This window comes from Scatophagus argus, chromosome 6 (genome assembly GCF_020382885.2).
Source record: "Scatophagus argus isolate fScaArg1 chromosome 6, fScaArg1.pri, whole genome shotgun sequence".
NCBI lineage: Eukaryota > Metazoa > Chordata > Actinopteri > Scatophagidae > Scatophagus > Scatophagus argus.
The window spans coordinates 11,020,631-11,040,693 of NC_058498.1; the positions used below are offsets into that span (position 1 = coordinate 11,020,631).

Genomic DNA, 20,063 nt, shown 5'->3' on the forward strand with positions numbered 1-20,063 from the left:
CAGGGTGTCTCTCTGACAGGCTTCTGGTGTGTTAATGTAATCCCTGGAGCAAACACAGGCCTCCCAACTTCTGAAGGGTGTAGTCAACTGTGGATGCCTCCATCAAGGGGAGAAGCACACTTTGATGATGGTCCACAACCGTGAATTGACAGCAAAAGGTGCTTTGGCTTCATGGTACGCTCACACTACACTTCAATAGTATACATAGCTAATGAACAGTTGGAGGGTAGAAACATGTAGGTGATGTCAGCAACAGTATTAACAAATAGCTGAAAGGGTGTTCAAACAGGATTTTGCACATAAAAATCACAAGCAGGTTGACTAATGTGTTAAAAAAAACACACAAGATAAGCTAGTTTGACAATTATGTGAGCTCATAGGACAAGAATACAGCAAATTTAAACAATAACAACAAAAAAGTTCATTTAATATGAGTATGGGTTTTAAGACAACACTTTACAAGTGTACAAAATGCTTTTATTTTGAGCAGAATTAATTACTCAACTATCACGCTCACCAGGTGGGACTGTTTAGTTTCAATGTTTGTTTCTTTCTTTTTATTCTTTACATTAATGCACAGACTCCTCATAATGTTGGCTACCTGCTGACGGCTCCACGCTGCTCTACTGCCTCCCTTCATGCAGCGTTTCAGTCGACTTTCAGAACCAACACTTCCCTCTAGTGGTGAAGCTTTGAACTGCACCTACCGGCACACTACAGCATCTCGTGGCAGGATGGCTTTTTGAGCCACTATATTACACTCCATAAGATTAAGAAGAAGAAACACAGTTGAGAAATAAATTTGTATTAATAAGTGAGAGGAAGTCCCACATCCCATCTTAAAATCAACCTGTTAACATTTCAGAGTTCACCACAAATTTCAGCTAGCTTCAAGTGTATATTCCATTTATATAGCAAGCAGAGAGGTTTTGCTTCACAAAGACAGACAAATATTACACATACACAGGACAAAGACACATGTGCAAGACAAATGTGAAAATAAAGACACACAGAGGAACACACACACAGAGGGAGAGGCAAGATTCAAAAGTTTAAGAACAATTAAAAACCCAAAGACTCAAATAAAAAAATAAAAACAGGAACACAATGAAAATCCAGATAATAAATGTGGACCTTATAGTGCATCTTAAAAAGCGCCACAAGACTCAACTTATCTAATGTTTTAATTCAGTGTTTATAAGAAATGTGAACCGAAATCTGCCACTGCAATAAAGTCATTGCTGCTTGGTGAATCTGTGAAGTTTCATCATTTTTTTATACCAATAAATAGTTTAGATATGTGTGAAGGACATGTCACGATCAATTTCTTCTAATAAGCATAAAAGTGATTATGATTATGAAAAGTGATTTCTCATTATTTCGCTACGTTTGGCATATTTCTGGGTGAAGACAAGTAGTAAAAACTGAAGATGCTGCAGTCACGGTTGAGTTTACAATCTGTACAAAATAGGACCAGATGTTGCGGAAAACAAACAACAACATAAGATAAAAAGATAAGGTATGTACAGATATGTTCCAAACTCGTGTCAAGAGACATTAGGACTAGACTCAGCCATTTTCTAATTAATTACACAGTTTTACTGGCTCTCTGTAAAGTATTAAGATTGGGAGAAAAACACAAATTAACAAATCAACGAATTAATCAGCAGGTTAATATAATATCGTGTTTAAATGGTAAATAAATAAACCAATCAAAAATCAATGACATGCATAAGGATTTGACATATTCACAGACATTAACATTAAAAAAATGTTTCCCCTTTTTGTGTTCTACTTTGACCAAAATCCACTTATAGAATTGACTAAATTAGCAGAAAATTGACCCCAGATCCTGGTGAAAGTGGCGCCGATGCAGTCAGTAAACAGAGGAAAAACACTCCTGAGCCTGGAGGTGTGGGAGCCACGTGCAGGAGGAACTGAACCCAGGTCTTATTTTCCCTAACACTGACTCCCTGGATGGCCTGTCCCTTCTCTCCTCTCCACGCTTGAGTAACCTTCCCCTCTCCCAGCGGCTATCCGCTTTATCCCAAGCCTATGTGATGAGCACATGTCCCTGAGGGCCCATCGGCACAGGATTTCACATTCTCCGTAACACACATTGTCTGGCCTCAGATGAACAGACAAGGAATTCTGGCAGGAAGGGGAGTTATTCTTGCCTGAAGGGGAGAGGGAGCTGGTGGTGGGATATTTCAGGATCTCTTGGGGCTTTGTTGGCATCCCGTAAGGCTTTGTTATCAGCTCCATTTGGGAATTAGAGGATATTCAAGGGGAATCCTGGGCTGCGGGTGGGGTGGGAGAGACTTGGCAGTAAAATATACAAGTAAAATGTGCATTTGATTTGTGTTTGAGTGTACGGGGCTTTTACAGTTTTATAGGTTACATCAATATTTTTGTCCCATTTCATTGTGAAATACGAGTTCTCAAATCACCTCAACTGACTCCACTTAGTGTCAAAGAGCAGCAGATCGATGACGTGTTTCAGAGAAATCTCAATTTTAGCCACAACTTTATTCTTTTCAGTCTCCACCCAAAGCTTGTTATCATTCAACAGGGTTCAAAACAAGGACTAAACCAAAAGTTGAGAGTTTTCTCCTTTGCAGCCCAGTTCTATCTGGTAGAGTGGGCTGGCCGTTAAAAGCAGTCTGCCCAAGTGTCCTTAAGCAAAACACACAAAACCCTGTTTTCATATCAATACATCAGTGCAGTCATCCCAGCATTTTGCAGGGTATCTCACTGCTGTATGGCATGAACAGGTGATGAGGGAGAAATCATAAAGCAATGCCATCCAGTCCAGACAATGATCTAATATAAGACTTATAATCCATAGCCATCTATGCAGTTTAGTAGACGATCTGGAACCAGACTGAGTCCAAAAATTAAACTGTACTTATTGAAAGGTTGATAACAAATTCAATTACATGATGATGAAGATGATTCAGTCATAAATCAGTCAGGTCGAGGTCATCAGCCTGGCACTGAAAGGATGAAGTGTAAACTTCACTCAAGTAAAAACAGGAAAATTAGGTGACATTAAGTTGAACATCAGCTCATAAGTGAATAGAAACAATCTCCACAAAAGCTGCATTACAAAATCGCTGGGATACATTCAAATTTGGCATACTGCACAAAGACAAACCAGTGGGCTGTAACAAAACTTTCAAAGACAACAGCTTTCTTCTCTAAAGCCCTTGTGACCCAATCACTGCACCCTTCAGGGAGCTGCCGGCCTGCGGCGCTGACACACCTTGGCCTGCATGTGCTGCCTCTGTAGCGTCGCTCATTTGTGATGCAGTGGGTCTCTCCGCCTCTCAGCTGCTACCTGCACCTCCTCGGCTGGTGAATAGACAGCAGCTACACTAAGCCCCTCTGCCCCACAGCACTTTCACCTGCCGAGTAAAGGCAGCACAGATAATACGGGATCACCTTGCACTGCCTGCAGCTAAACTGAACACACGGCTGCAGATGAGCTGCTCCCTGATAATAGTGTGTGTGTGTGTTTTAATATGAGAGGGTAGTGTCTCGTGGGGGCTTGTGTGTGCATGTGCGGGCAAAATGCATGGTTATATCTGAGTTTTCTTGTTCAAAGTGCCAGCTTGATCTGAGGACAAGCCCGTCTTCAGCTGGATGGAGTCCTTTGTCCTTTTCAATGTTGTTCACAGGAATTTTCCCCCATTAAAGAATCCTGCTCAACTTCCCTAAAATTACTTCCCAGACTAAGCTGCCCTTGTCCTCACTTTAATCTAGCCTTTAAAGTCTCTAATCATTATTATAGCACTCCCATGCCCAATGAAGGCAATAGAAAAATAAAGCCTCTCTCAGCAAGCTAGCACAACACTCTAGGACAGCTTCCACTCTGGCCTTTGTAGGGTTTTGGATTATAGATTCATTTTTGCCGGACGTGTGGTCAAACTCGGCCCTGGGAAAAGCCCTCAATGTTCCCTCCTTTCATCTCAGTCTCATTTTCAGAGTATCTAATGGTCATAATCGAGGCGGCCATGCTGGGTGTATGTTTGAAGGAGCGGTCAAGGAGCCCCTAATCCCCTCATACACAGTTTGTAGTGGTGGCCCCCAATACAAGAGCTGATTTTGTTGCCGAACACTGAGAGAGAGGGAGCAGAGTGGATTTGAGTTTTGGGTCTTATGAATACACACACACTCACACACAAAGATACAAATACTATGGTGGGAATCCTGGGATTCCTGGCATAGCAGATGGACATTTCATTGCAGGAGTGAATTCATATGAAAAACTCAGCACGAATTATGAGAGATGTTTTCAAAGAAATAGCTTCATCAAAGCTTTATTAGTCGCTTTGTGTCAAAACAATAAGTCATCCAAAGAGTTTTCCGAAACCGACAAGTGACAAGAGGTCAGCAGTCACAAAATTAGGCAATCAGTCAAAGCGGAGGTATAATGGCCAAGTTATTCAACAACAACAGCAGCAGCAATGCACTGGCGCTTTTCAATTCAATGGCACAAAACAGAACAAAGTTATTTATCATAAATGAGATTATAAAACAAGTTGACTGTCGACTTCATATAAACAACTATGCTCAATGTGAAACTCTCAACACACTAGCTGATGTTGCAACCTGCAACCTCAACTTCATGATTGAGAAATGTGAACTAGCCAAATTACAAAATGTATCCTTTTTTTTGGGGGGGGGGGGGGGGTGTAATATCAAGTTTTCAGCTCAGGCAGCACCAGACGCAGACTTTCAAAGATGTGGCTCAGCAAAGTTTTTGTCAACTAGTGATCATGTATCTAACACTGGTTGCCTTTCCTATCCAGTCATGAATATTGAAGTTTCAGGCAAAAGATTAAAACATGCAATAAAAAAAAAACAACAACCGTTGAGTGAAAATCACCACAGTTATGCTCTTAAAGTTAGGTCATCAGAGGTCCCAGCTCTCTCGCCGTTCAGGAGATTACCAGAGTCAAGTGTGGTGTGGTTCTCAGCCCACTCCTCTCCCAGTGAGAGTGGGACTGAAGATGCTCTCTCAAGAAGCCGGTAGTGAAAGAGTGGGGACCCTCACTGCTAAATGCTGGAGGCCCACTTCAGACAGACAGCAGCAGGACGTCTGTGCCCAACCCCCCCACCCCCCCACCCCCCAGTGATCAAGTTCAGCCTCTCCACGAGCACCTGGCTGGATGGTTTGACATTCGCAATGGGTGAAAGAATAGGGAAGCTGGGGGGGGGGGTCGTGTCTGTCAAGAGAGGAGAGGAGGAAGAAACAACATGCCGAAAGAAAAGGTAAAGATGAGACAGTATTTATGCAAAAGAAGTTGATGCTGCGCGAAGGGATTGTGTGCTTCTGTAAATGTTTCACATTCACATGCATGAATATTTGATCCATTACAGCTTTCAGCAAAGTCTTCCTCTTTGCTTTTAGAGCATTCTGGAGACCAGACTTGAACTCATGGAAACCAACCACGCTCTCGCCCTCCTTCCCATGTTTCTCCCACTTCCCGTGTCCCCATGTTTACCCGTCCCGTGGGGCTGCAGGTTTCTGGTCCAGCAGCCTGGGACAAGGCCACCATTAACTGCAGGGCTGTGCAGAGGGCGCGTGGGACAAAGGGCCCAACACGCTGTCCCTGCCCTCAGACAAGGCCTGAAACAAATGCTACAGGGCTGGCGCAGAAGGGAATCATCCGGCCGGTGTCACTGAATACATTTACCTACCTCAGAGCCTTTTCAGCCCGGTGCTTTGTTTTAGTCCAGGAAGAAGGGAGGGCGTGAATGGACGGACGGGAGGAGGGGGTTTCGGTGTGTGTGTGCGTGCGTGCAATGAGCAAAATACACGGGGAGGGAGGAAGGGAATTGAACAAATGAAATTAACGAAAGAAGCTCCAGGTTTCCACAGTGACCGCCTGAGCTCCGAAAACACCACAGCATTTGTAAGGGATGGGAGGAGGTGTGTGTGTGTGTGTGTGTGTGTGTGTGTGTGTGTGTGTGTGTGTGTGTGTGTGTGTGCATGTCCTCCCCTGACAAGGACGCCAGGAGGTCTTGTTGATTGTTGTGTTTTGTTTTTCTTTTGGCCTCCCGCTCCCTTTTCTCCTCCTTTGTCTCTGCTGCCCTTCCTGGGGTCTTTTTAGGCTAATTGGAGACCTGGAGAGCAGAGCAAACTCAAGACAAGACATTCTCTAAGCTCCTCGACTCCAGTTTGGTCAAATAATTAACAGCAAGAGAGAAGCATTCGGTCAACAGGAGTGGAAGTGGCCGCTCTGAGTGGCTTGCTGTTGTTTTTCTTAAAGTGTTTGACTTGAGTTCGGATTCCTCACAAATGCAAAAGAAAAGACTGGAATGCTGCAGAAGATACAGATCAGGTATTAGTATCAGCTGTACGTCCAAGCTTTACAATGTTTTGACTTGGTTTTAAGAGGCTATTGAATTGTTGAACAAATAGTTTTTAAAGTGTCTTAAAATATATAAATATATGATGGTGGGTGTTTCTTTTCAAGCAGGGGATATTATTCAAAATATGCAAAGTGTTGACTCAGTCTTGGGTATGTGAATGAAAAACCTAAATTGCTTTTAAAATATTCTGAACACCAAATCTTTTTCATTACGGTGTAATAATTCAATTATGTGGGCAGTTAATTAACCATCTGGTCTTTCAGTGTCAGAAAATATTCCCATGACATCTTCGTGCTGATGGTTTTACTATGCAAAAATCAAAAGACATTCTTTTAACAATGACTTAAACCTAAGCAGCAAATCCACACAAATGACTGGATTTGGACTGGATGTTGAAAAATAATTCTGATCAAATTTTAAAATAGTGGAGAAAATCAGCTGATCTTCCTCCTTCTGTTTGCTGGGCAGTTTCCTAAATGGAAATTCTCTGATGAAGTTCAAGATGAAGTGATTCTGTACAGTCTGCACTACAGTAAATTAAAATTCAAATCATGACAAGAAATTGTATCAGAAGTCATACACAGAAAGTCCACTGACTGCGCACCTCCCTCAAATAAAATCCTAAAAACCCAAACTCATCCCCTACCCCAACAGAAAGTAATTAGAGTGTCATTTCTCCCATAATCCCTTCAGCTAATCTCCTCCAATCCACTGGGTTTGATTCAGTCATCTTTTCTCTCATATTCTAATCCATTTTGCCTTTGAGTTTTTGTGCGGGTCGCAGCGCGCCGTCCCACTCACAAAGAGCAGTCACTGAGCTATGACATTAAAGGTATTGTTGCGCAGGCCTCGGCCCAGTGGCCCCTTTATGTGGTCTCACTGTGTAAGGAAGTGCGTGTTTTCATCTTTGTTGTCATGGGGATGAACACACACATACACACACACACACAAGAGCGCACAAACACCTCCCCCTTCATCAGCCTCCCCTTGTACTGATTTTAGCTGACATAAATTCATTCTTTTGTGTAGGACATGTTAGCTCACCTCCCACCATGTAGCTGCTTTCAGCACCTGAACTCTAAAATATGAAGCAGGAAACTCTGTGTATCTGTAATGTAAGGGTGGTGCGGGGTGAATTATGCCTCATGAAGGCATGGCCCGGGGATGAGAGGAACATCTTATGTATGACTCAGGCTGCGCCACCACAAACAGCCAGCACTATTCATCAGCGCTTTCAAGGGAGTTGCAGAGAACCGATGAGAAAGAGAGATGACCACAGCACAGGGTTAAACGTGACCTCGGGAAATCACCAGCTGCAACCACACATACGCACACACACACACTGTATATCACCTCAATGCATGGGAACATGTGCACGGGGAAACATGTCGGAGCATTCAGTGAACACCCACACATGTGTAGGAACATGGGAAAATATAAAGAAAAAGATGTGTGTGCATTTGTTTTATGTGTATTTTAGTTATATGCTTGCATGATTGCACTAACCTTAGGATAATAGGGTTAAAGATTTTCTGTAAAGCCTCTCAGTACAGAGGTTGTATCCAGTATAAGTCAGTGAGATGATAGTTTATATGAAGCTGCTAGCTTTAAATTTCTTTAACAGAGAGAGAGTGGGGGAAGAAGTACTGCAGGCCTAGAAGTCTCAACATCAGATAGTAATTGTGCATTTACATCTCATTCAAATATCCAAGCAAGAGTCCTGCATTTAAGTTTTTACCTAAAGATATGTCACATATCTGGAATAAAATGCTTTTGTTCAAATGTTCAGCAATGTTCAAACCCAGAGGAAGGTACATGTGCATTTCATTTAGTAGCCTGCTGCTATGTCTATATGGAGAGAGTCAGAGTGAGGAAGGAAGTCGGCAAATGAGACTAAATGTAAATATAAATAAAGCATTTAATCTTCCAGCCGGTTAAAATGGAGATAATGTGAACCACCTCATATTGCCAGCTAAATAAATCCACAACAGCACATTATATTCAATAAGATCATCAAATGCTTTGTAAGAGTCTTAACCTGCAGAGAATATGAAAAAAATACATCAATTAAGTGTCATGAAGTACAATCACGCCGCCAGGCTCCTAAAAATCTACTTGTTACTGATCGAATATTTTTTGCATCTCACTATCACAAAAAACATCAATACAAAAAGTAGTACAGAGCAGTAGTTTTTTTTTTCCATTTGTCTGTTTCTTTTACAAGAGGTAGAAAAGAATGAAAACTTTTCACAGTACAACCTGTTCTAATTGCCAGGACGCCCTGTACAGACGCCTTGTCAAACCTGTTGACATTTCAACAGATGAGCAAAGGGCACTCTTTAGTATCTGATCTGTGGATTAAGAGTGTGAAGGAACACACACAAATACTGAAAAGGTGCCGACCAGGGTTAAAATACTAGTGCGGAGACAAATAGTCGCACACTTGTAGCCACGATGCATAAAATAAGTAAAAAATTACCCACATATCGACATCAGTTGATTTTCTTTTTTTAAAATTGAATTCAGTTCCATTTATTGAATTCTATTCGTCTCCATTGTCTTGAGTGAATTTTAAAGGTCTCATTGGCAAAAATATCCAAACTGTCATCAGTAGATAATCATAGGAGAATTCAGTGCAGCCTTTAATGTTAGATGACGTCATATAGAGAGCAACTTGTCCAAGTTCATGGCTCCGAGTTGAAACTTTTGTATTCATTATCCATCTGTCTCTTTGGCTGTCTCTCTTACTCTCGCTTCATTTCCTATTCTGCCTTCCAATCCTGGTTTTCTCTCCACCACCATGTCTGTCTCATGTCTCTAAACTTGTCCTGCCACTGTCTCAAAACCAACAAAGGGATATGTTTGCCATACATTCAGCACTGCCATATGTCAAAATAGGAGTCCTATTGTCACACAAGACACCTCCTTCAAATGTCCTTGCTGGCTAATTGAGTTTGTCTATGAAGCATTCAATCACCGTCATACATTTGACAGATAAGAGAGCCAAGAACTACTTCGTCAATCTTTCACCAAAGTCAACACTTGGCCAGACATGCACACACACGCACAGAAACACACACAGTACAATACAGCGCCGAGGGGTCTGGGACATCCCGCAGACAGCATCCTGTTGCTGCTGAATGGCTGTTGTGTCACAAAGGACAATTTTGCTTCTCTCTGGTCTGGCTACCTGTGTGGGATCTGAATGCCTCCCTCACTGACTTGTGGCCTCATGTTTTTTTGTGCTTTGTTTTGGGAAACGTCTCTCCCTTCTTCCCTCCCTCTCTCTCACTCTCTTCGTCTCAAGTGGTCTGCAGAGGGTGTCCTGGGAACCTGGCTCATTGCCCCACTGACAACTCGCACCCCGCACCACCACACACACCCACCCCCCTTTAGGACAGACCCCCTGAATTAGTCCTTATTAGCCCACTGTCTGACGCTCAGGCTCGACAGTCACTGACATGCACACACTTTACATATGCACAATAACATATAAAGCAGACACATTAACAGGGAGACAAGCTGACAGACAGATACACACAGACAAACACACAGTGTGGACAATGGCAAAGCAGAACAAGCCGTATGCTGGAGAAAGGGCAAGAGGCATGTGAAGAGACCAAATAGCCAAACAGGCCAAACACGCTCTTCTTCCCTTCCTCTCTCGCATTGACAAACAAAAGCAATGACATTGTTGTTATGGTTAGTTTCTTGTGGTTTGATCCAGAAAATTCATGCACACCTTTTTAAACTGTGTTTCCATTTCTATTCGTTTTAATCGTGAAAGAAATACAGAAAAGCAAACGAGCAACATTGTTCTGCTGTTCAGAACTTTCACAAAGTATTGTTTATTAGAAAAATATCTTATCTGTTGTTATTTTTTGTAATGATCAAAAGAGCCATTTTATATTGTTTGAAATATCATAGTCCCCCACAGTCAGTAAATAGCGTGGAGCAGCCAGGCTCCCCTGTAGGGTCCCTCGCCTGGGGATGCGTCAGAGCATAGCACAATGTGGCGATTTCTTGTTTTTTACTTTAAAATCCGCCCACCAAGATTTGCTGAAAAATATTGAGAAATCAGGGAGTTGAGAGGTTGGCAGAAACAGACAAATAAAAGAACCTTATTGGCCCAAGATGGAGGGAGACATACAGACAGAAGGATGCTCTCCTCCACCTCTCCTTCCATCATGTTTAGGTGCCAGCATCATTACAACACTCATTGTAAACTGTAATCACTTAATCTGGCAAGGCTTTTTGGACTGTCAAACCAATTTGTAGCAAATGTACAGTCTTTTCTAGATATCAAGGTGACACGCCCAAAGTCCAGAAAAGCAGAATATCCTCACATTTGAGAAGCTGAAGCCAGTAATGACTCAAAACTTTTGCCAATAAATCAGGTTCAGGTTCCTTTATTTGTACCTGTAGGTAGATTTGATATTTCGTTAATTGGCAAATCATGCAATTGCTTCAGGTCGTGTTTCCACGTGTGCTGAGGGCATTAAGGGCAAATGGGCCACAGACTAATAAGAAAAACTGATGGTGAGGCAGACTTGTTCATGACAAATCTGGTTCTTTATCACAACTAAATCAGTCATTAAAAAGTCCAACATAAAGTAAGCAAAACTGAGGAAAGTGTGCTGAGGACACTGGTGGAGAGGACACCTACAAACAATATGGCACTCAGCTTGAGTAAAAGAAAACTAACACAAAAAACAAAATCTAAGCACTCCGATAAAGCTGGTGCTGGTATGCACCTTTAAGTTGGTTTGCAACATCTGTCAGATAAAGAAAAAGGAAGAAGAAAAGGAGGAAGGGCGGAAGAACCATTCAGTGTAGCCTAGAGAAGCAAACATTTTTCAATGTTGTTGTACTTTGTACAAAGAAAATAAAGACGTTCTATTCATTGTAAGAGGAAGACAACGTTTGCAATACATGTTCAGCAAGACTTTGGCTTGCACAATGCAGCCATTTGCACAGAACTCTCGAACTACTCATCCCACTACTGTCATTTGCACTACTCTGTCAGTCATTTGCACTACTTTTTTATACTGATGTTTATATCTTCTATTGCTTTTTTATATTATATAGCATTGTTTATATTTATTTTGTTAGGTAATTGGGCTTATACCGGGACCGGGGAAACTAATTTCATTCCACTCATGTTCTACATGTGTGAAATGACAATAAAGCTCCTTGAATCCTTGAATCCTTGAATCTTGAGAGAAAAGTCTTTAAGTTTGAAAACAACAGCTCTTAAATTTATGCAATAGTAAATCATCCATCTTTGCCTTCTTTAGTTCGAGGTGTGCACTACCAGGTTATGGACTTTTTTAAAATACAAAAATGAAATTGTCAGTTACTAGTTAGTCACGATTTGGATACATCTGAACCAAACAAACAAACCACCTCATAAACAGCAGCAAGTTACAGCTCATCAAAATGTCAAAGCAGCAGGCAACTACTTACTCACACATGAGATTCATATTTTGAACTTAGGGTTCATGAGCACATAAAAGACATCTGGCATAAAGTGAGTGTAACCCACTCTGTAATGCTCAATTTCTATGCAATCATATTAATTGGAACAGTAAAGCAAGTTCACTCGAGTCCACAGCATTCAAGCTAAAACATATTCATACCTGAATGTAAAGTGTGATAAGAAAAACAAACACATCTTTTGAGTGACAGAAGCTATGAAAACACTCATGCAAACAATTTAGGGAAAATATGTACCAAACTAGTTCAGGCCTCAATTCAAGGCCTCCAAGACTCATATTCAAATTTCAAACACCATGTAGCAGTATTGAAACATCACAATACCCATGCCAAGCAAACACCGAATGAAAACAAAGTTCAGCCACTTCAAGAAACTGTTGGAACAACAAACAATAGCAATGCAGCAACAACCACACAGCAAATCAACCAGCAAGGGGGGCCTTGTTTATAGCTTTCTGACAGAAGAACACAAACAGACTAAGCATGGACATCAGCTCAGGATCAGCATGTTAGCAAAAACAAGTACTTGCCTTTGATGAAATGAAGCAGTGACGTCCGGCCTCTCTGTGAATCTTTTCGGATAGTCTCTGTGGTCCTGAACTCTTCAACCTTCAGGGTTTGAGTGTGTGTGTTTGAGGCCTACACCTAACATGACCAACAGTTAGCAAACAGCGTTGCTGAAAAACAACACACACACATCCCAAAGGAAGAGCATTGGTTTAGTGTGTGGTATTTCTCAAAAGTGCAAACCAGCAAGTGTCAGAAACTACAAATGTACAAAACAAAGTACAAGAGCTAGAGCTGTGTATAGTATCAGCACAGCATACAGGGCAGGGCATCAGTTTAAATAGCCCTCCTCAAAACAAAGGGTGTGTTTGATATATGCTCCAGCCAGAAGAGTATGTCATGTGAGATTATAGCATACAGTTTGAGTTGTCTTGCTAGCTTGCAGGTTTCACTCTATTTGTGTTTAGCCTTGTTATTCTTTTGCAACCATAAAAATATGTCCTGTCTACAGCTATATTAGAAAACTGTAGTCTAACCAATTTACCGGTACTAAGTTTAATGAAAACACACTGCCATTCATTTTTAGCAGAATATGGCTCAATAGGAATGGCGTTTTGGTCCAGACTGAAAAAGCTCAACAACTATTCGATAGAATACCATGAACCTTTATCCAGTGTGCCCACAGAATAAAGCCTAACGAGTGTGGCAAGCCCTTCACTTTCCCTCCGGTACCTGAGCTTTTATGTGAAAAGTCTCAACAGCTTGACCTGGTATGCCATGAAATGGCATACCAGGTCATACCAATACTTGTAGGCGAATGTTGCAGTCATGGCCTCGTGTTTAAAGGGCATGTACAGTGCACACACACAAAAAAAAAATTCTGCTCTTCTGACAAGTTTCTTGAGTTTTCATGAGGACATTTTAATTAATTAAATTTAGAGGTGCTAATATGGGTAACATAAACATGATGAATATAGTTTATGTTGAATGTTTACAATTGTGGTACACCACAACTCTGCATAGATGCACCTACAGCATCTCACAGCAGCCAATCAGAGCTGAAAGTATCAACTCAATGTTGTCGACTGACCCTTAACACTGTGGTTATGGTTCTGCTGTTGTACTGTACAGGACAGTGTGGCTCAGTAACCTTTCATTCTGCCTGCACAGCATCATCCTGTGTAATGTAGTTGTGTAACTCGGCTCGGTGATTCAAACTGAATCTGATACTGCAGTTGATAAGGGAAGTTTCTGCAGTGCGTCTACTGTCTCCACATTGTGTGTGTAGACTGCCTGTGTGTCCAAGTGTGTGTGTGTGTGTGAGTGCATGCAGGGAATGTGGCGGCAGGCAGCAATCCCCCCCCCCCCCCCCCGAGGATCCTCGCTCATTACCCAGAGGTCACAGCCCACGCCTGGTCACTTCCTGCCTGACCTCCCTCAGGAGTGCAGAGCATGCTGGGTTGGGGATCGCACGTGCTGGTCACAAACAGTCTTACTTCCTGTCCCAGTCTGGGTTAGAGACACACAGAAATAGAGAGAAAGAGACATAGAGAGGGAGAGAGAGAGTCCTGGCTTCTATCTGCCACTTGCTGTGCTTACTTCCTCCACTCTCACGCTCTCTCTGTCTCTCGCTCTTATTCATTAGCCTCCTGACTATTCACCCCAGCTCAGCCACAGTACTGGGAACAAAATACTCACTGGCCATCTTGTTCCAAACTTCCTCCCACACTCCTCTGTATAAAGACATGAGTCATATGGGCCTGAATCAAGGTTGAATAAGGAGGCTTTTACATGGGGGACTGTGAAGCGCATTAGGGGAAATTAAATAAAGTCATTGTGCTGGTCTACATTGTTAGGCCGAGGCAGCAACTTGTGTCATTAACGGTTGCTTCTGATCACTGCCAAACGTAAACCGACGGGACTGTCCAATAAAACAATTTTGTGAGAAAGACTCTTAAAGGCCGATCAATAATGCAATCATGATTTATCAGCTGGTGGTCTTGTGTTTAAAAATGATTCCTTCAATTTATTTTATAGAATACATTTGTGACATATAATAAGAAAAAACATTTTATGGTCGAAAAATAAACTTGTAATGAGTACTGTGCAACATATTTGCTGTCATCATTGTCATGCTTTACTCTTTGAACTCTTTTGTCTTTTTTTGTATTCTTTTTCTCTTTACTCCTAAAGTCAATAAATGTCACGTCAGAGTCAAAAATCTTGTTTGACCAAATTAAGCTGGCTGCTAATAAGGTCTCACAAACTCTGTCTTTTCACACTTGTGTGCAGGACAGCATGAAAGCTAAAATCTAATAACAGATAGAAGTCACATATGCTCACTTTACCTCCAAAACTTAAGATCTATAGCATCTGTCATTTTATAAGTGTTAGCCAACACAGGGTATTGAGCAACCAGAGAGGACCTTTGCTGAAAAGCTGGGCAAAATGAAGACTGATGTGCTGAATAGCATCTCAGGACATCGTATTGATGTCAGATGGGCTTTGTGAACACTAGATTGGCCCCAAGAAAGAGACCTTGCACAAACATTATTGTTTACCAGTGCCGAGCCATTGTTTGCCCTGCGTCTGTCGCTGATGCACTAGCGTCATGCCAAATTAGACTGCAACGGCAGGGGTGATACTATCCCCTCGCTTTCACAGTTTCTACGATCCCCTTGGCTGTGCCACAAGTCCCTTTTATCATTGGTCAGTGGCCAGTACAATGACCCTCCAGGAGACTGACCCCCTGACTCATGGCAGGGGGCCCAGCCATGCCTGAGCCGGGTCAGGGCAGTAAGGGCTGGTGGTCGGAGGGCATTGTGCCGGTGTGGAGGCCAGTCCAGGGTTGTTGACTCTCGGACCTGACCCTGGCCCAGTTCCCTCCCGTGGGGTCAGGCCTGGAGCTCAGAAGATTGAGGTCTCCTGCAGAGAACAGGGGATGAGCAGCCATTCAATGGGGCTGAACCAGGAGCTGTGTCCGGCTCAGTGCTGACCACTGGGGACCGAGTAGGTCAGCCAGGCCAGACTCCTGCTGCTGGCCACAGATCAGAGAGTGAAAGCAGCCGTACTCATTAGGGAAGGCATTCTGCTCTGGAGATATGTGTGAAAAGTCCCAATTAGCTGGAATTAGGTTGCACGGTGCAGCGACGCCCCAATTTATCATATTGATCAGACTCCTGGTGTTCAGTCCCATTCCTCATGTTCACTAAGGCACAATGGTGAGGAGTAGCACAACCCATACACAACTAAAATGAAGAAAATCCAGATGGTGATTCACTTTACATTAAGCATGACACAACAATAAAAGCAATCACACAAATACTCATACACACAGAATGGTAGGATTTGGGTGCTGCAAACATTTACAAGTAGAAAACAGATCCACACTCACACATTAACACAGACCCCTCCTGAGGTCCCTCGGTGAGGCAGCATGAATGGTCGGGTCTCTGAGCCGACTGGTCGGCTCCTCTACCTGTTGTCCCAAGATCACAACTCACACCATGGGCTCTCAGAGCAGATTCTCAGAGTGTGTAGAGAGTTCTTCTGAAGGCAAAATTGCATGTCTTATCTACAGAGTGAAATAACTATTTGCGTCATATCATTAAACATGTGCAAGACTTCTGTCAACTGAGAAATTTAGTGAAATTGAGTGCCTCGACATATACAGAGTTTTTCTGCCTGTATGATGATGTGATGATATTGGTGGAAAATCCCAGCTCTAAAGCAACACTTCCAAGTCTGAGCCTGAAAGACCAAAATCTGAGGGTCACATTTGCTGTTTTAGATAAACTGATGGTTGTCTCCCCGCGACCCTGCTGGATAAGCGGTATAGAAAATGGATGGATGGATGGATGATGGTTGTCTGCTCACAGTATCTTTTACAGCTGAGCTGCAACCATAAAAGTGTCACTTAATCTACATTTTTGCAGTAACCGCTAATGGGATTAAGAGCCTGTAGCTATGCTAGCAGCTCTGTGTAATACTTTAATTAGGAACAGCAGTGCTTTGAGCTAAATGCCAACATCATGCTAACAAGCTGACTTAGTTCATTAGGTAACGCTAACCGTTTTCAACACAAAATACAGTTGAAGCTGATGGGAATGCCGTTAGTTCTGCAGGTATTGAGCAAAAACCAAATTGTCGGACAGTAACATTTCTGTACCAGTGTTGAGGAATCGACTTGCTTGAAATTCATCTGGTTAGGGACATTTATGTGTGTACAAAATTTCATGGAAAGCCAACAGTTATAAGGCCATTTCAATCAAGCCCACAACTGTCAACCTGCTGGTGGTGCTAGATGAAAAGTCAGGATATCTCTAAGTCACGAGGACTAATCCTCTGAGAACCATGAATGTCACAGTTTAAAAAATTGCAATTCATCTCATCACTGTTGAGATACTTCAGTATGGACCAAAGTGGTAATTTGACAACAGACCCACATTACCATCCATAGAGTACACAACAAAACACACACTGGGACAACAAATGGCCCCAGTCAGCCATGCTCCGCTCATGCATCTCTTATTTCCAGAATGAACTGAGAGAAAAGGCAAAAAAGTGCAGAGGTCAGAAGGTGAACTGATAACAAACAAGGACAGGTTGTGCCTTGTTCCATAGGACTCCTCCACGTCTGTCTCCCTCTCATCCATCCATCTATCCATCCACCTAACCGCACATCCATCTCTCTATGTCGACAATAAATGACTCAGCTCAGGTTTGGAGAGGAAGCTCCTGTCAAGATAGGGTCCTTATCACAACTAGGTCAGCCACTCCTGTTCCCATCATCCATCAGGCGGGCAGCCACCTGGACGACTGCTGACCCTCACTACAAGCCGATTGGACAGCCAAGCAGAGAGGACACACAGGAGTGGATGAGATAAGAGAGATAACAAGCCTACGCGCATTCTGGTAACTCAACATATTTTCTTCATGACATAGCAAGGGTTATCATGCTTTTTGTTACACAATCATTTTTTTATATTACTCAATGGATGGCCGCTGAAAAAAAATGAATATTAAAAAGAGCCAAAGAGAGACCAAGTTTAACCAGGAGGCCAGTTGTCCTCTGGAGTTCAAGTCAAGTTTGTCTCTTCTAAGCTGCATTGACTGTATTTTTATGACCCGTGGAAAAGTGGAAAGCCCTCAGATCTCCTCAGAGACTCCTCTCATCCTGTTCACCTCCTCCTCCTACTCTGTTTGCTTTGCTTGTATTAGTACCCCGGAGGGCCGAATTATGGATCAACGGAGGAACATCCATCTCCATCTCGCCTAAGCCTCCCGCTCGTGCTAAAATAAGTGGCCAATTAACTTGGCGGTGACCGTGTGTGCTTGTCCCCATCTGACTGTAGATTAATGACAGGCCAACGCTTTCCCTCCCCAAGCCCATTTATCAGAACCAGCAACTAGGTCACATGATGATTAAACATCCGGACCGCTGTGGCCTCCTGGGGCCCAGGTCCCTGCATTGCTGTAGGCTCCAATTGGATTTAATTGCTCGCCTTTCCCTTCGTTGTGAGAGGAAAAAGCCACAACTCCACTGGCAGGTCCCATTAGCTCACAAAGCGACAAGAGCTGAGGAGTCTGGGATGTCATATATACTGTGAGGCTGTGTTTGAAGAGGACTTGTAGTCCACTTCATTAAAACATACCACTTAGGTGCAGTTGGACTTCCCTTAGACTCACTGCAGTGTCATCCCCCTGGTATCAAAGACTTGACAACTTCTGATGAGTTGATACAGCAAGCGAGGATGACAGGGAGGGTACTTATTAAAGGGGAAATCCAGTTTCACACAGTACAAAATTTTTTCATTTCAATTCCATACAAAATTTTCCTCAATTGCAAACATAAAACTCCAGATATTTAAACATATACTGATATGACCTGCAATCAGTGCCTTGAACATATTTACAATGATTCTTCATGATGTGTGTTTTTAAATTTATTTAAACACAATATCATCATATCATCATAATTAACATTTTCTTGTGAGCAAACCTCTCTATTAGCTCCCTTTATTTCTCATATGGAAACCAAAAACAATCACAATGATGTAAATACTCAATGCCTGCCAACAGAAAATTTAGCATCGCTCAGTAAAGTGATCCGCATTCACTCTCTGGTTCTCAGGAATGTCTCTTAAAGAGAGGCTTGTGTTACTTCGCTGCGTGCTCCCACACCACTTCACCTCTCTGCCCACCTCATTGATCAGTATTAAATGTGATTAGGGTGTGTAAGTAAGCGAGAGGTGCTTGATGAAATTAGTCTGGCAGGCAGTTGTAATAGAATTAACGTGTGTGGGTCTGTGTCTCCGGGCAGCCCGAAGACATTAGCAGCTGTGAAAGTCGAAGTGATTCGGGAGTCTGGCAACGTCTTTTTATCAGCCGCTAATTGAGCCCTGAGTCAACAAGTAGAAGCTGTTTGGAGTGTGTGTGTGCGTGTGTGTGGTGGGTTGAGCATGTCGAACTGCTGTAATACATGTGAAATGCATTTTGTCTCCACGCATAGTTTTATGAGACATGTAGTTTTACCTCTTCAAAGGTAGAAATGTTTCTCAAAGAATATTTTAGCACCAATTGATTTTAAGGGGATTTTTAGTTTGGTTTGAACTATGAAAAGAAATTATGTGGCATATTGGCAACTTCATACACAATTTGTATCATCAACATGAGCATGTAACTCTTTTTTCTGCCACTGAAAACTCTAGGAATACTCGCAGTTTTTACAGTGAAAGACGAGTCCTTTTATAAGGCAGAAGTTTGATTTATTTTCGTCTGTTACTGGATGCATTACACCAGAAATGCCCACTGCTTAAGGCAGCTGTCTCCGGTCTTTTTTAATCACATTTTCCTTAATTTAAACCCAGAACACACTGGAAAGAATCGGTTACATATAAATGTCCTTCCTACTGCTCGCCTTCAGCTGGTCACATGTCTGCTGCCAGGAAATACAGGAATTTGGAGGACAACAAGAAAGAAAGAACCAGAAATGAATCATAGAAAGAAACACAAAAGTTGTACAGCTCTTTAGTTATATTGTCATAAAAATTAATTTAAATGCACATGAAAGTGCCTTATGATAGACATCAGTACAATATTCAGCCATGCGGTTATTGACATTTTATGATTTTAAGTTGTACACTTTTGGAATATGACATAGTATATCGAGTAGTACTTTAAAAACTGTTGAATATTGTTTTTTTCCCTCAATCAAAGCTTCCTAAAATAAATTTTTGATTATGTTTGATTCCTCTCAGACACTATTGGGTCACCTAGAAATGGCAACACTAAATCAGCAACATTAATAGTTTTTAAAATCAAGTTAGCCTCATATATTTGGACAAGTTATGTCCTTAATGAGTCTGATATGCTCTCATCCACAGCTGCGTCATCCTCTGCTGACTATTGCGGCAGAAGTTTTCCATGTCTGGGTGCTCGCCATGCAGAGCTGACCAGAGTGACGCAGGGTATCGATGCCATTTGAAAGGCAACAGAGCGCTGTGGCCAGTCTGACCCTGTTCTGCCCCAGCCTTTCAGCACAGGACAACTGGACAATATGGATTGCTCTCTGGCCTCCGACGGGTCTCTGAGCCGATTAGGAACTGGACCTGCCACAGAGGGACTGAGCCACGGCCCTACACCACCCACATCCAACAACAACACCTCCCTCCCCAACC

The 20,063-nt window shown here is 42.4% G+C and overlaps 1 protein-coding gene across 1 annotated transcript in view; it reads right to left on the bottom strand.

The window, feature by feature from the left end:
- her6 (hairy-related 6) overlaps positions 1-12,726 on the bottom strand; it is a 65,889-nt gene extending 53,163 nt beyond the window's left edge. Inside the window, exon 1 of the mRNA XM_046392313.1 lies at positions 12,408-12,726. The gene's annotated coding sequence lies outside the window, so the exon portion shown is untranslated. The remainder of the gene's footprint in view (positions 1-12,407) is intronic.
- Positions 12,727-20,063: the final 7,337 nt, after the last annotated feature.